The sequence below is a fragment of the Papio anubis genome, chromosome 12 (genome assembly GCF_008728515.1).
Source record: "Papio anubis isolate 15944 chromosome 12, Panubis1.0, whole genome shotgun sequence".
In the NCBI taxonomy this organism is placed as follows: domain Eukaryota; kingdom Metazoa; phylum Chordata; class Mammalia; order Primates; family Cercopithecidae; genus Papio; species Papio anubis.
Window position 1 is genome coordinate 69,726,774 of NC_044987.1, and position 16,813 is coordinate 69,743,586.

Here is a 16,813-nt window from a genome sequence, read left to right on the forward strand (position 1 = left end):
TAATCTATAAGGTGAATATTATTCCCATTTTTCAGATGAGGAACCTGACATTACATAACTTGCTTCTTCCAAGTGCCTCCTCCAAAGGTCAAAGCTGGGGCCACACAGGTGGGTGCCTACCACCCTGAAAGGCACAGTCCTCTGATGTCCCCATCTGATGCAAAGAGTCCAGTTCTTGTGTTGTGAACACAAGTAGATCCACTCCTCTTTGAGACTGATTCCCTGGAAGGGATCCCATGCCACTGCCTGGCCCAAGACTCTTGGCTGCAGGAAGCTGACCTGCTTTTATCCACAGAGTCAGCAAAATGTGAAGATAATTTATAATAGCCATTAGCAGAGTGCATTTGAGGTCAAGTATGAACTTCCTGAACTTCAGCTCTACACAGATCTGTGCAGGAGCAAAGAGGAGTCAAATTTCTGGAAGCAATCTAACCATAACAAACGAAGACTGTGTTGCTTCAAGGCTTTTAGGTAAGTGCTAAAGGGGAGACGGAGAACAACAATGTGAACATACTTAACACTATAAACTGTACACTTAAGAATGGTTAACATAGTAAATTTTCCATTGTGCATGTGTTTTTTTGCCACAATTAAAAATAAAAATAAAAAAGGAGACCATCTCCTTTTTTATTTTTATTTTTAATTGTGGCAGAAGTGATGATCTATAGCCTGCACAGATATAGATCAGATCAATTACTGATAATTTTCCATATTTATCAGTTGGTAAATGGGACCTGTCAAGGAAGTGCGGGTCTGTGTGGGACATAGATCATCAAGATGGAGAAATGGGGGAGCAGATGTACAATCTGATCAGGCAGAGGTAGACCATAAAAGGCCATCACAGAAACTCTACCTGTAGCCAGTTTCCTTCTGGTGAGGGGGATTGGCAGTTAACCCCAGGCCCCTAGGCCATGACTGTACTTTATTCAAAGTCACTGTATATGTGTATACGTGCATACGTACACACACAGACGTATGTGTATATATGTATAGGCTATATATACACACATCTGTGTATATGTGTATGTACATGTATATACATACACACATGTATACATAACGCATATAAATGTATATACATGTATATATACATATATGCATGGATGTGTATGTATATGTATGTTTATGCATGCATGCATGTGTATCTATATGTATGTATAATTCACAAACAGTATTACATGGTTAATATCATAGGGAGATTTAAGTCATTCAAATGATCCTTTTGTCATCTTTACAAAGTCCTGAATCATAGAAGCTTTTGTTCAGGAGGGAGGTCTGAATGAATGGACCTGCTGGCATTCTAGTCATCATTCCTGGACTGAGTGTATGTCCTGGATGAGCTGTCTCTTGTGCCTATCTGTTTGGGCTACATGTTAGACCAGAAGCAGCGCACAGAAAGCCAGCAAGGCAGAAACAGCACCATGATTCTGATTATTTAATGGGAAGATCCAGCCTCGCTTCTCTTGACCAGACTTAGCTGCAGGCTCGCTGGGAGACAGGACCCTGACCCATCTCTCAGAGAAAAGCCCTGCCAGTGACAAGGTGACAAGTCTGGGAACAAGTTTGGAAATCTTGGCTTCTTTTGAAAGGAATGAGGCCTCAGATGCTGGGAGTGGGGCAGTGGGGAGGGAAGCTGTGGCTCTTGTATTTGCTCATGGAGAAATGGAAGACCTTTAGAGAAACAGGGCTTGACTTAAAGGTATGAAACTGGAGTGACAACTGATTCCCAGACCTTTAGAGCTCGCTCCTCTTTTTCAAGGTTCTGGGATAGTATTTAAGAGTATCCCTTCAGCCTAGCCAGCTTTCCTACTTCTAGACTGGAGAGGACCCTCTCTTTGACCTTTGACCCTGCCATACCTAGCACAGGACTTAAAAGTGGCTCCTGTTGCATCCCATGGCGAGTGCAGACAGCCCTATCCTATACCCTTTTCATTCCTCTTAGCTTAGTATACAACAGTCTTTTACCCTAGTTTATAGTCTATGAGGGCTGACACCATGTCTTATTCGTCTTGGGAGCTTCCATAGCTTCTCTTTCCCTCCCCTTCTCCCCGTGCCTTGCATACAATAGAGGATCCCAGCAACATTTGTTAAAAAACACATTCCCAGATGCTCCTCTAGACAGTACTATCTTCTTTTTGCCCTACAAACCAACTGCTGTGGCTTTGAAACTTTGCATTGTTGGCTGTGGGTTCTGAAACTGCAGTTGGTCTTATTCTGTGGTCTCTGGATTCTTGCTTGATTGCTCTCTTTCTGGAAATCTCCCAGATAAGTCACAGCCAGTCATATCCGCACTGCACCTCTCCCTGGAATAGTCAGCATGAGGGCAGAGGTAGAAGGGCCTTGAGAGAGCATCCAGGAAGTCCTTGTATTACAGATGGGAAAACAAAACCCCTGAGAAGAAAAGGGACTTGCCCGAGGTCATGGTTTTGAGTCAGGGCCAGAAATCAGATTTTCTGTCTCCCAGAGCCCCCAGGGCTCCTAATCCTGGCCTGGTGTTCTTCTTTACACTGGCTGAGTTTTAAAAAGGCATTTTTTCTGGCCCTCACTTTTCAGGTATCGCATCCAGAGAGGCAGGTTGGTAGCTCAGCCAGCCAAAGGGTGTCTGCTTCAGGGGAGAACAAGTGTTGAGAACCTGAGAAAAGAGAGCTGGCCCAAAGAGTGGAGACAATAGCCAATGGCTGTCTTGATATTCTCTCCATGCAATGACTTCTACTGTGAAATCGTCGTTTGACAACAAACCTTATAAATGAAGTGTCTCGCTGTAACTCACCCTGAACACGAACTTGGTTAAGTGTTTGTGGCCATCGGAATTCCCTGCCCACCCCATCTCACTGTCTTCTGGCAGGAGGACTGTTTTGTTTTCGTGGTCTCATGGTAATGTTTTTCTCATCAGCAGAGGCTAATTCCTGCCTGAGCCCTGACCAAGGCCACTGGTCGCATGCTGTAGTGAGGACTGGAGGAAAAGAAGATAATAATGCTGCTTTTCAAAGCCCTTTCCCAAGCACTGCTTACTTGATCCTCAATGAAGCCCTGGGTGACAGGCAGGGAAGTCCTTATTAGTACCTAACTTATGGAAGACAGGATGGCCCAGAGAGAATGAGTGATTAACCCAAGGGCACATGGCTTGGTGAGTTATTGAGGTCAAGGAAACAGTGTTCAAATTCCACCTCTGCTACTTACTGTGACTATTTGAGGTTTATAACTCACTAGTGTGGGACCTCAAATGTTACTTAATCACTCTGCCTCAGTTTCCTCACTTTTAAATTAAGAATATAGTACATCTTTATTGAGATGTTGGGAGATTAAATAAGCCAATATATGTAAAGTAGTTAAGCCTGTGCCTGGCAGACAGTGAGTGGCAATGTTAGAAATTGTTGCTATTATTATTGTTATTATTATTTTTGGTGACAAAGTCTCACTTTGTCCCCCAGGCTGGAGTGCAGTGGCGCGATCTTGGCTCACTGCAACCTCCGCTTCCCGGGTTTAAGCAATTCTCTTGCTTCAGCCTCCTGAGTAGCTGGGACTACAGGTGCAAGCCACCACGCCCGGCTAATTTTTGTATTTTTAGTAGAGACGGAGTTTCACTATGTTGGCCAGGCTTGTTTCAAACTCCTGACCTTGGCCTCCCAAAGTGCTGGGATTACAGGCCTGAGCCACAGCGCCCGGCCAATTGTTGCTATTATTATCAAGTCTGTCTCTGCTGTGTGACAGGAAAAGCTTCCACAGAGCTCATATACAGATCCCTCCAGGGGATCTCTAAGAAGATAGATTTCAAAAGTCATAGCATTACAAAAGCCTCAGTGATAATCCAGTTTGTCTGCTCATTTGATTTTATTATTATTTTTCTGATCTGACCTTTGAAGATAATCACACACAATTATTAGATGCATAGTAATTAGGTGCATAAGGTCAGTGGTCCACATAAATCATTGACATTATTATAATTATGTAGCCAAATAAAATTATTATTATTTTTTTGATATTATTTCATGTCTATAAATATAGACATCCATGTTATCACATTTCTCCATGACATTCACCATTTCATCTTGATCACATGCACTGACAATGACTCATATTAAGAGGTAAAAACAGAAAGAAAGAACAGTATTACTCATAATATTTGGGAAGTGGGGGAAGGGAGGAAGGGGAAGTGTAAGAATGGTAATTTCCTTAACTTTTGTAGCAGTCAGTCAATTGATATTGCCTAAAATTGAAGCATGTAAAAAAGTTTATTCCAGTCTCTGAATATTTTTCATAACATATTTTCTTAACCTTAGAGGTACAACATCCTTGAGAAATACTATCTCCTTTAGGCCAGGTGCAATGGCTGATGTCTGTAATCCCAGCACTTTGGGATGCCAAGGCAGGCGGATTGCTTGAACTCACTAGTTTGAGACCAGCCTGGACAACATGGCAAAACCCAGTCTCTACCAAAAATACAAAAATTAGCCAGGTGTGGTGGCACATGTCTGTGGTCCCCACTACTTGGGAGGCTGAGGTGGGAGGATTGTTGGAGCCAGGGAAGTCGAGGCTGCAGTGAGCTGTAATTGCACCACAGCACACCAGCCTGGGTGGCAGAGTGAGACCCTGTCTCAAAAAAATAAAAATAAAAATATCTCTTGTGGAGAATAATAAGTTAATGCAACCCATTAATTTTTATTAACATCTTTGTTCTCCTCAACCATGCTGAAAATTAAATTTTATACCTTTTATTAAACACGTAAGGGTGGCATTCCTTTTTTTGAGACGGAGTCTTGTTGCTCGACTTTGCAGTGGCCGGATCTCAGCTCACTGCAAGCTCCGGCCCTGAGTTTACTTTACCTCCTGCCTCAGCCTCCCGAGTAGCTGGGATCTCACAGGCCTCAGCCACTTGCCTGGCTAGTTTTTTGTATTTTTTAGTAGAGACGGTGTTTCACCGTGTTAGCCAGGATGGTCTCGATCTCCTGACCTCGTGATCTGCCCGTCTTGGCCTCCCAAAGTGCTGAGATTACAGGCTTGAGCCACCGCGCCCGGCTGGTATGATCTCTTTCTAAACCACTTTTTATATTCAACTATCCATACATCCATTCACTCTTCCTTCTTAGTTACCTATCCATCCTTCTCTCTGTACACATAAGGAGAGTGACATCTGCAACAATGCTCACTTGTGTCAGCCATGGTTATTTGGTGGTGGTGGGATATTGAAGATTTTTAAATATTTTCTTTGTGTTCTACAATATTGTTTGATTTTTTTTATAATAAGCATGTATCATGTTTATAAAAATAAAGTATTATCTTAAAAAAAACAGAGGGAGACAGTGCTCCTGAATTTCCCCCAAACAATTGGGGATTTCCTTGCTTTTCCTACTCTCCCTCACCCTATATACTCCAGAACCAAGGCTTTCAGGTTCATCTGATATCCCAATACCCATGATTGTTCCCGAGGCTTTTGCTTCCAGAGCTCGGGGGTCCTTAGTGCTGGGGAACTTGAGTGGTGGAAATTCTTTGCAAGGAGGCTGTGGATACCCTGGCAGGGAAACATACAGCTGAGGAGAGGAGGAAAGACAGCCAGAGGACGGTGAGACAGCAAAAGGGTTGTGAGTCCAGGCATTTCTCATCTTACATAGGAGGAGAGCAAGCCTAGAGGGGAAGAGTGGCTTGTTCAGAGTCAGCCAGCCTGCCACACACAGCAAACGCAATCAGTTGTCCCTTCAAAGGCATTCAGTATTTTCTCCCAAGTCCTATGAGTAAGGAAAGGTGGTAGGGCTTCAGCTCCTTATTCTCAGCACAGAAAGGGAGAAGGAAGGCAATGTTAGGGCATGGGAGGGGGATTGGGACTGCAACCTCCCCCTCTTCAGCAGCTAGTCTTGTTTTTCCTATTGGATCTGCCATAATTAGCATCTGTAGGGACTTCAAGACCTCCCTGGAGGCATCTATAGCATCCATCACACAGAATGTTTAGAATCAGAGTAAAGGAGTCCTCGCAGATATTGTATCTGTATTTGAGCGAAGTGGAGAAGATTCAGAAAACTCTCGGGGCCAATTCTTGTCTTTCCCACTCCAACTTGGGGGCATGGCCTATGTTTACATAAACCCTCACAATATTTTACTTTTTTTTTTTTTTTTCTGGGGAATGTGGTGGTAGTAGGGGTATGGAGTGGACTCTTTCACAACTCTTGAGGACGGTCCCCATCTAAACGCCAGGAAATTGTCAGCACCTCCCTAGTGGACAGCTCCCCATCAGCCACCAGAATCTCCCCCATCTCAGTGGGGCCCCTGGGCCACTGGTGTTCTGGGAACACTGGCTTGTCTTTCTCTTGTTCTTCTTTCTTTCTTAAAAAATTCACTTTGGTGTAAGAAGCTCCAATTTAAGAGATTTCATTCTTTAAGATACCCAATGTATATAAAGGAATGAGTTGGTCCAAATAAAGGACCTTTGGCTAAATATAAGAGCCTGAGTAATTGAATTAGAAACAGCTCAAGGATGGGTGTGTATCACAGCTCAGGAATCTTTTATAACAGCATTTTCAGAACCAAATCAACATCGAGAACACATTGTCTTACAAAAATTGTTTTGGGCTATTTCCCAGCATTAATGCAATATGGGAGAGGTTAGTTGGACACAGAAATCTTAGAATTCCATAGCTATTTTAATGGTTTAAGGCTAAAGTTCAGCATATTTGGAATCTGGGTTGTCCCAGAAAATCCAGAGTTATGCTTATCTTGCTCATAACCAGCAGTCTAGAATGACTCAGGTAGAAGAGAGAAGTCTAACAGGAAACGGAGGTCCTGGCATTGTGAATGCCCTGGGAACTAAGGTACTAGAGGGTGCACAGATTTTCCTCTAGTAAAAGGAGGAAGCATAAAAGAGGGAGCATAGAGGTTTGAAAAATTGTGAAGCCATCTGTTATTGCTTCCCTTAACAGAGGTGGAACACTGCTACCAGAGCCTGTAAGAAGGTATGTGGCCAGGTCAGGTGCTGGCAGGAGAGGCTGGTTGACTTCCATTAGGCTCTTTATGAATCAGCTTTTAGATTGGAAAGTCTCCTTGGCCCAGAGCCTGGTTCTCATCTTGGTAGGCTTGGAAACACACGTTTGTCAACACTGAGAGTGGCTGTATATCACTCAGAATAGGGTTTCATTGTCTGAGCTTGCAAGTGCTTATTTTGTAAACTACTTGCTAAGTATTTGTTGGCGATGAGAAGCAAAACCACTTGGGGACTGGGCATTTGCTGCCTCTTGTCAGCATCCCCTCTTTTTTAATGGAAAATCATCTGGGAAACCAGGTCATCATCAGAAGATTGCTTGGTGAACTTGGAATCAGATTTAGGGGTGACAGTTTTGATGGTGGGGTTTGATGGCAACAGGTTCTAATCAACTGTTCCCCCATGCCTGGGATGGGGGAAAGCCTACCTTTGAAGCTGGATAGGTTAAGGCCTTGGGTCAGGGGACTGCCCCTCTTTGTTTGGGTTCCTCCAGAAGCAGACCCTGAAACAAGGATTTGAGTGTAAACAGTTTAATTGGGAAGTGGTTCCGGGAAACAGTGGTAGCAGAGTGAAATGAAACAGGGAAAGGAAGGAAACCAATACAGGTATGTTATCAAACAAGATACCACTGTGGATAACTGAAGCTTGGCCTCACTGGAGACTCTGGGAGACAGTGTACAATATGCATCCCCATGTTAATCCAACCTAGGGGCCAGAGATCTGGGTCTTTTTATTTTTTTTTCTTTAAAACAGAGTCTCACTCTGTTGCCCAGGCTGGAGTCCAGTGGGGTGATCTCAGCTCACTGCAACCTCTGCCTCCCGGGTTCAAGCGATTCTCCTGCCTCAGCCTCCCGAGTAGCTGGGATTACAGGCATGCACCACCACACCAAGCTACTTTTTGTATTTTTAATAGAGATGGGGTTTCACCATGTTGGCCAGGCTGGTCTTGAACTCCTGACCTCAGATGATCTGCCCACCTTGGCCTCCCAATGTGCTGGGATTACAGGCATGAGCCACTGTTCTCAGCCGAAGATCTGGGTCTTTATGCACCAACTCTCATAAGTCGTTGACTGAGTGATACTCCTGACCAGGGAGCGGATTGGGTGGCTAATTTGTCAACACATCTTTCCTACTGTGTACATGGGAAGAACGAGCTTTGGTGGCCAGAGAGTCCTCAGGTCAAGAGAAACAGATGTGGTGGTTAGAAGTTGTGCTGGTGGGTCTGAAATGGATAGTGCTGAGGGGATATAAGAAGGGCACAAGTCGCATATTTGCCCATCCCTGTATTGTAGGCAGTCATGAATTGACTTTGCTTAAAAAAGCTCATCGCTTTTTTTTTTCTATACTTGTATCCTTGACCCTTTATGATTGGTCATTTCTTTTTATTTATATGTGTGTGTGTGTGTGTATATATATATATATATATTTGTTTTTGTTTTTGTTTTGTTTTTTTTGAGACAAGTTCTCAGTCTGTCACCCAGACTGGAGCACAGTGGTGTGATCATGGCTCACTGCAGTCTCAACCTCCTGGGCTCAAGCAATCCTCCCACCTCAGTCTCCCAAGTTGCTGGGACTATAGTTGTGTGCCCCCACGCCTGGGTAATTTTTTTATTTTTATTTTTTTGTAGAGATGGGTCTCTATGTTGCCCAGGCTGGTCTTTAACTACCGGGTTCAAGTGATCCTCCTACCTCAGCCTCCCAAAGTGCTGGGATTACAGGTGTGAGCCACTGTGCCCAGCCTCTTTATTCTTTATTCTTTAAAGTAAGTTTGTTAAAAGGAATCAATTAGGTTCTGTGCTTACTACTCCTGACCCCAGAATAGTCTATGATTATTGCTTTCTGCATGTTCTAGTTTTATTTATAATGTGGGGGTTTAAAATTTTTACTTCTTAGAATTTTGGGAGTGCCTTGCTGATGACCATATGTACTGCTTAAAGGAGGTGGGATGGGAAGAAGGAGAAATAGATCAGTAACTAGAAAAGGAATAACATTTAGAAACAAAGTATTTGGTGGGTTCTGAACTTTTTATGCAACTTGACCACAAATTCTTAAGTTCATCTGGAAGAAAAAATGCAGAAGTCTAGCCAAGAACATTTTGAAAAAGAACAATAGTGAAGAATTTTCCCTATTAGATATCAAAATATACCATAAAGCTATAGTGGTTAAAACATTGTGGGATTGGCACAAGTATAGACAAATAATTCAGTGGAACAGAATAGAGACTCCAGAAACAGATTCACCAACATGTAGAAGTTTAGTATATGATGAATATGGTATTTCACACTTGATCTTAGCCAAAAGACTGAGAAGTAATGAACACGGTATTTGAAATGACAGGGCAGAAAGAGGGGAATAAGGGTGAATATTATAACAGATGATGTTATTAGATATCTATCTGGAAAATAATTAGATTAGAATTCCTATCTCACACATATACAAATGAAAATACATTTTCAAATGGATTACGGAAGTAACACTAAAGAACAAAACTAAAATGTTTTAGAACACAACATTTGAGAACAGTTTTTCAATCATGGAGTGGGAAAACCATTTTGAGATTCTAAACTTGAGAAGTCTTAATAAGAAGGGGCTGGTAGATTTGACTACATAAACTCGAAAACTTTTTTGCAAGTTAAGACACCATAAAAGCATTAAGAACACAAAAGAAACTTTTTCTGCATCTCTGTCCCCTCTCTCTGGTGTCTATCTTTCCAAGTCTGGCCTCTCCCCAGTCCCTGTCAGCCTGTCAGAGTCTCGGCTTCTCCCGCTTAGACTCGGCCCCTCCCACTCTGAGTCTCAGCTACTCCCACTTTGAGTCTCGGCTCCTCCCTCTCTGGGTCTCAGCCCCTCCCCGTTTGAGTCTGGGCTCCTCCTTCTCTGAGTCTCAGCTCCTCCCTCTCAGAGGCTGTTGCTCCTTCCCTGTTTTGGCTCCTTCCTTCCTGAGTTTCAGCTCCTAGCTCTGAGTCTCTAATCCTCCCTCTTTGGTTTTCTCCGCTATCTTGTCTCCTCCTTCTTCTCTTGGGTTGTCTCACAGCCTGTTTCCTCAAGAAAAGTAGACGAGTCCTGGACAGACAAATGATAAGTTTCATTCATAGGAAGCAATAAGGAAAAAGAAAAAGAAAAAAAAAAAAAACTGCATGGGAAAGATTTGCAATGTATATAGAACAAAATATCAAGATTCATAAAAAATATATATCAAGTGTAAATCCATCAAAAAGGCACAACTGGCCAGGCGCGGTGGCTCACGCCTGTAATCCCAGCACTTTGGGAGGCCGAGGTGGGTGGATCACTTGAGGTCAGGAGTTTGAGACCAGCCTGGCCAATATGGTGAAACCTCATCTCTACTAAAAATACAAAAATTAGCCGGGCGTGGTGGCGCACGCCTGTAATCCCAGCACTTTGGGAGGCCGAGGTGGGTGGATCACTTGAGGTCAGGAGTTTGAGACCAGCCTGGCCAATATGGTGAAACCCCATCTCTACTAAAAATACAAAAATTAGCCGGGCATGGTGGCGCACGCCTGTAATCCCAGCTACTCAGGAGGCTGAAGCAGGAGCATCACTTGAACCTGGGAGGCAAAGTTGCAGTGAGCCGAAATTGCACCACTGCACTCCAGCCTGGGCAACAGAGCAAGACTCTGTCTCAAAAAAAAAAAAAAAAAAAGTATATCCTGCCATTCCTATGAGAGAAGTCACACAGAAGTCTGAAATACACAAAAATGTCTTTATAATTAAGTGGTCTTCACTTTTTTTTTTTTCTTTGAGACGGAATTTCGCTCTTGTTGTCCAGGCTGGACTGCAACGGCACAATCTCGGGTCATCGCAACCTCTGTCTCACAGGTTCAAGTGATTCTCCTGTCTCAGCCTCTTGAGTAGCTGGGATTACAGGCACCTGCCACCATGCCTGGCTAGTTTTGTATTTTTAGTAGAGACGGGGTTTCTCCATGTTGGTCAGGCTGGTTTCGAACTCCTGACCTCAGGTGATCCGCCCGCCTCGGCCTCCCAACACATTTTTGTACTTATAATTAAAAATAGTCTTCACAGTTTCATTATAATGCTCGTGTCAATTTCCTAAGTTTTTAAAATTTAATTTAAATTAAAACCTTGACTTTTCTTTAGTTTTTAAAATTTAAGGACTTAATCCTCCTCCACATAGAAAAGTGGCCCAATTTGCATTTATGTAGATTACATGTTATTGTCTAAACTAAACCTTTTTTGGTATTTGCTTTTACGTCAGGCTTTGAAGTTGTTAAGAAATTTGCTCTGCCCTCCCTACTGTCCTCAAAGGAGATGTGACTTCTTCCCTGGGTTACCCTAAGGATACACCACCCTTCAGTACCTGACGGGGCCAAGGGCCAGGAAAGGGGGCAGCAACTGAATTCCTCTCTGGGATCTGACTGGCCTCAGAAGAGAGAAACACCACGTGGACTGGAGCAGAACCACAGTTCTGTGAGCTGTGAGTTCGTCAGAGAGATGTCCCTGACAACAACAGCTGGGTTTGTGATTGTGATTCCCCTGGCAGCTCTGTGAATCCATGTGCTCATCTTTCCTGACATGAGCCTCTCCTCCTTGCACGATGGGATTTTTACTATCCACCTGGAGCAGCTGAGGTCCAGAGAGGCCAAGGAAATAAACGAGAAGGACAACAGCAGGATTCGAAGCCAAATGCCACATAGCGTACATGCCTGAATGAGGGCATGGGTTCCCTAAAAAACCCTCCCTTCCTTTATGCTACACAGGCTCTTGTACCATTCCCAATTATGCCCCATTGGAAGTATCTTGTAATTCTTTAACTATTCTTGTACACAGCTCTAACACCTCTGATTGTCGGGGATTCATGTACACCTGTGAAGACTAAAGGGTACAGCAAAGCATTTAATTTTCTCAGCAAATCATCCACTGGTTCATATAGAAGCAGCCTTAGATAGGCAAATGGGTGTTCTCTTTGCTCTCTTTGCCTCCCTTATGACCCCCTGTTTCTTTTTTGCACTCCTTGGCCTCCCCTAGGATTCCTTTTCCATTATAGAGTGATAGCATCATATCCTGAGGTCTTCAGGTCTTAATGTCTTTCAAAATTGTCAGAGGAGCATCATAAACAAGTCTTTCTCAATCCCAGCACTTTGGGAGGCCAAGGAGGGAGGATCGCTTGAGCCCAGGAGTTCAAGACTAGTCTGGGCAACATAAGGAGACCTCGTCTCTTAAAAAAGTGTAAAAAATTATCTGGATGTGATGGCATTTGCCTGTGTTCCTAGCTATTCAGGAGGCTGAGGTAGGAGGATGGCTTGAGCCCAAGAGGTTGAGGTTGCAGTGAGTTGTGACAGCACCACTGTACTCCAGCATGGGTGACAGAGCGAGACTTTGTCTCAAATTCCCATGCCCCAAAACCCAAGTCATTCTCTTTCTAATATTGATTGCCTTCCATCGCTTGGGGTTTTTATGCTAACAGAGTTTCTGCCACTCTATGGTGACTATCTAGAGACAAGCCTTCTCTACAAGAATGGTGGGGTTATGTGTTGGGAAGAAGTGGGCAAGGGGAACAGGAAACCTCATCCTGCTACCACCGTTCCTCTCCCAAGTGGCAGGCTCCTTGAGGGCAGGGATGTGTCAGAATCCCGCCTGTCCCCACACTAAGCACAGGGTCTGTTGCAAGGGGAAAACTCAGTGAACCTTGGATGAGTGAGCAAAAATACTCAGCCCTCAGCTGAAAATCAGCCCTCAATGACATCCCTGAAGCCCATGCCTCCTCCACATGTGCAACCCATTTTGTCCACCACCCACTGCCACTGGCATGACTAATTTTCATTCATTCATTTAACAACATTAAGAACTATGTTCACTGACTGTGCTGGAGCCCTCTAGAGGGGCCAGACAACCCCAACAATCGCAACACTGTCTTCCGCTGCTAGGATGGGGTCGACACAGGGCATGGTGGGAACACAGAGGAAAAGGGCTGGATCCAGACAGGGCAATTGGGAAAAGCTTGAAGTTCTTTCTAGAAGCTGTAAAGTTCTGGGCCAGAGGTAGGGACAGGGTGAGGGTAGCCAGCAGAGAGAGAGAGCTGGCCTGCAATGGGGCCAACAAAAAATGTGGCTATTTTCCCAGCCGCGGGCCAGGAAGGGGAGTGAGAAGCCTCAAATGAAGCTTTGACATTGTTTTTCTTTCTTCTGGAGTGCTGCCACGTGCCGCCACACAGAGCATCTCACGGGTAGATGCATATTATTGCAATGTGTTTATCTAGGAAACCAGAGCCCAGCTCCAGCATCTGGTTTTCAGCACAATCCTGAGTGAGGTCCAATTTTCCAGTTGGGTTAATGAAAATAAAACTTGGGAAGTTGTGGGCTGGCTGCATCAGGAGTTGAATTCTGGGCTCATGCAGGGCCATGGATTGCAGAACCGGAAGGTCTTGAGCAGGTCATGGATTTATTGTGGACAACCTTGTGCAGGAAGGGAGTTGCTGCCTGGCCTGGCTCTGAGGAACACGCCTCACAGAGGAATGATGTCTTTGGATTTTCTGTCTTAACCTGACACCAGTTGAGTGAGCACCTACTTTGGCCGAAACACTGGGCTGTGTCATGGGGCAGGGGTGAAGCACAGGTGTGGACCAGCGCCTGAGCCCAGCTTGCCGGAGCACAGTGCAGCCGAGGAGAGATGCCCGAACAGACAGGCATTACACAGGTGGACTGCTGAGCGGGACCCTGATAGCTTGTCAGGGCTCACCACTTTGAAGCTGTCTGGAGACTTGGGATCCGAGAGAGACTCGTTTTTAAAAGCCAGCTTGAAAAAAAGGTGCAGGCAGGTTTCAGGGAGACCTGGAAACCAGAACTAAAATCCACTGGCTCTCTTTGCACCTCTGTCTGCAAGTCTTGCATATTTGTTTCATGTTTCTCTCTCCTTGCAGAACAGGTTTTTCTGATCACCTGACAGCGTCGCAGAAAATGCAATTGCCCCACAGGTCCTGAGTCCACATGAGTCTCTTTCTCTGTCTTTCTTCCCCCACTCCAAGTTCCTTGGGGGAAAGGTGCTAATTAGCCTTGGTGGGTGACAGGCTCACTATTGGTAAAAGCAGCGATGGCTAGGGGTTCAGAGTCACATGTATGAGTATGGCTAAGAGGAGCCCACCCTGAGGTCCCATGCCTGGGGGTTCTTGTTTATAGAAAGTGCTTAGTAGTGAACTATAAGTCACAGACAGCTTCTCCTTTGATGCAACTCCACCCTTGGGAGGGAGACAGGACAGGGAAATGGCGCCCAGGCATTAGTGTGAGAGTAAGGCTGGACCCAGGGCTCCTGACTCCCAGCCCAGTGCTCTTTCCACTACACTCTGTTCCACTGGTCCTGATGTGGAGCCAACAGTTGTGAAATGGACTGTGCCTATGTGGTTTCCCCTTGGGAGCAGCTGCAGAACGAGCAGTGTTGATTAAATAGGATTTTGTTGGCGGGCCTTGGAACGAGCCGGGAGCCAAACACCAGTGGTATGGCTAGCTGCAACCCTTGGGGAGGTTATCAGAAGGAGCGTGTCATAGATCCTGGACAGGGTGACCTCTCACAGGGTTCAGGATCCTGGGGGAAGGATGGGCCCTTACCAAGGATGGTCTTCTTTACCCTGAGGTTGCTTCCTAGACAGAATGTAGGGAAGGCCCAAGCAAGGCAGGGAGGAAGAGCCTCTCTCTCCTGAGTCCCACCTCACACTAAGGAATCACACTGAGGCATAAAATGGTGTTGGGGGAAAAGGCCTTTCTCTGAAGCTGGAGAGAAGGGTCCCCAAGGCAGGCCAGAGAGCCAGCTCCTAAAGGACTACAAGGGGTAGGACGTTTGGTGTCTGTCTCCTTAGTCATCTGTAATCCTGCAGAGCAATGACACTTTCCCTCATTCCACCGTCTTGGTGTGGGAAAGGATACTCATGTTTTTCCAGATGCTGTCAGTTTTATGTGCACCTTGCTATCCCTGCATCTGTCTCTCCAGCACCTCATGGCTGGAGTCACTGATGTTCCCACTTCCAGGCCTGAGCCCATCTGGGAACCTGAGCCAATCCTGACAACAGCCGCAATCCCATTCCATGGGGCTTGGAATCATCTTCCTGCTGGTAGCACCAGGCTGGGCTTCCTGCTTTGCTGTGTTGGTATATCCACAGGACTGGGGTCCTGCCTTAGTCCTTTCGTCCTAGTTCACTTGGTTATACTTCCTTGAACCCTTCCTGTGGGTCTATACTCAGGTTCTAAGCCTTCCTGGGGCTCTATACCTGCGTATAAACTTTGGCCCATTACTGCAGCCACTGATGAAGGGAACCCTGGGCATGGTGATGAACCTTCACCTGGCTCTATGTTACCTCCCATCTCTATCATCTCTGCCCACTGGCCTGGCTATCTTTGACACTGATGTTAACTAGGGATGACCCCTGAAGAGTTTACCAGCCCATTTTGCAGCTGGGCTGGAACCCGTGGCTCAGAGTTAGTGAGGAGGCTTTCTCCACTTTCTTTGTTCCTCTCCTTGGCCCTACATACTTTCTCTGTAAGCCCATTCTAATGACACTTGGCATGGGCTATGCTTCCTGTTCCACTGAGTCATGCCCAGGAGTCTTCTCTCCTTTCCATTTGTCTCCCTTCTGTTGGTTGCAAAGGTCATTAGGAGTCCATGGACAGCAGCCCTTCCCCCAGTAAGTAGATCTCATGTACCGGTAAGGGTTACTGACTCCAAAGTCAAATTCTTCATGTAGACATCTCCCAGAGTATTATGGGTCATCCCACATCAGCTCATCAACCCATGTGATTGACCTGAGTCAAGGCAACTCTGGCCAAAATGAAGAAGGAGAAAGTCAGACTATATATATTCTTTATTCTTTTGGTTTTAATTCTCCCTCTCATGATGCAGGCAGGTATTACCTGAGCACATGCAAGGCTGACTTGTCCTAGTCTCTTTCTCATCCAGGTGCTAAAATGGCATTGTCTCTGAACTTGGGTCTATAGAATTCCTGCCAGTGCAGGGTCCGTTCTGTTCAGTCAACTCCCATTCCTCAGACATGGTTTCTACTGCCTTTTGCCCACAGCTGAAATTCCCCCATCCATCCATCCATCCATCCATCCATCCATCCATCCATCCATCCACCCATCCATCCAGTCATCCAATCAATGTATCTGCGAAGTCCTGTGTAAACAACTCAGACATGGTTTCTTCCTGCAAAGAGCCTTGTGTCTGCCTCAGACCTCAAACCCTGCCTCTCTCTGGCGGGACCTGGACTGTCTCCAGCTGGACTCACTAACATGCCTTCAGTCTAGGCTCATTCTTATGGGGATAGCAGACAATGGCAGGGAGACTGGCAATAAACATGTAAACATATAGTTAATTGTCAACTGCTAATTGGCTAAATGCTATATAAAGAATAAATGAGACTGCAAAAGAAAATGACAACAAATTATGGGGGCACCTACTTAGGAAGGGTATTAGGAGTAGGCTTTCTGAGGAAGTGACTAAGCTAAGATCTGAAGGATGTCGTAGGGGAAAAAATGTGCAGAGAACGGAAAACAAGTGCTAAGGCCCTGAGGTGGAGAAGAAAACATGTTCCAGAACTGGAAAGAAGCTTGATGTGGCTGAAGTACAGCAAGTGAGAAAGTGGCATAAAATGAGACCAGGAAAGAAGGCAGGAGACATATTCATGCCCAGCTTTTTGGCCTCGGTGAGGAAGTTATAAAAGGAAACGACTAAAGCAGGAATTGATGTGATCTGATTTTAAAAATTGCTCTAGCTGCTACGTGGAAAATAGATTGGAGAGGGGGTCACATGGAAGCAGGGAACTGCTGGTCTTTTAGCCAAGGGATAACGGTGTCTTAATCTGATGGGACGGCACTGGAGACATGT

General features: G+C 45.2%; 1 long non-coding RNA gene across 1 annotated transcript in view; it reads left to right on the forward strand.

Moving 5' to 3' along the window:
* LOC108581967 overlaps positions 1 to 12,139 on the forward strand; it is a 35,703-nt gene extending 23,564 nt beyond the window's left edge. Inside the window, exons 2-3 of the long non-coding RNA XR_001894946.3 lie at positions 36 to 471; positions 11,202 to 12,139. This is a non-coding gene — a long non-coding RNA (uncharacterized LOC108581967). The remainder of the gene's footprint in view (positions 1 to 35; positions 472 to 11,201) is intronic.
* Positions 12,140 to 16,813: the final 4,674 nt, after the last annotated feature.